The 366-nt window shown below is 40.2% G+C and overlaps 1 long non-coding RNA gene across 2 annotated transcripts in view; it reads right to left on the bottom strand.

Annotated features, from left to right (window-relative positions):
* Positions 1–366, bottom strand: part of LOC119588715 — a 248,263-nt gene that overhangs the window by 153,446 nt on the left and 94,451 nt on the right. For both annotated transcript variants that reach the window (XR_005230130.1, XR_005230132.1), the window contains exon 2: positions 220–264. This is a non-coding gene — a long non-coding RNA (uncharacterized LOC119588715). The remainder of the gene's footprint in view (positions 1–219; positions 265–366) is intronic.

Genomic DNA, 366 nt, shown 5'->3' with positions numbered 1-366 from the left:
TTATCAGATTAATTCATAAAAAAACAATGACTCAACTAACTACCAACGTAACACAATTCTTAAAGAAAAAAACAAAACAAAAAACACCCAAGTCTGACCTCTCCCCTTACCCCCTTCCCCCCTCTACCCCCTCCCATCACCCCCCCCCCTTCTCCCCCTCCCTATAACAGTTATTTACAGACCAATGCAATAACAAAAAAATCAATGACCCGAGATTACCTGGTGGAGAAATGACGTCATAGTCACCGATGACCCTGGATAAACCTGAAATAAAGAGAGATACTGTTATTAAGGTCATGTTATGGCGCCGGAAGTCGGATACGTTATTTATTTCTTAAGCTTAATTGATGTTCGGTTTATGTACTT

Source organism: Penaeus monodon, chromosome 24, assembly GCF_015228065.2.
Source record: "Penaeus monodon isolate SGIC_2016 chromosome 24, NSTDA_Pmon_1, whole genome shotgun sequence".
Lineage (NCBI taxonomy): Eukaryota > Metazoa > Arthropoda > Malacostraca > Decapoda > Penaeidae > Penaeus > Penaeus monodon.
This window is presented reverse-complemented; position numbering and strand designations above follow the sequence as displayed.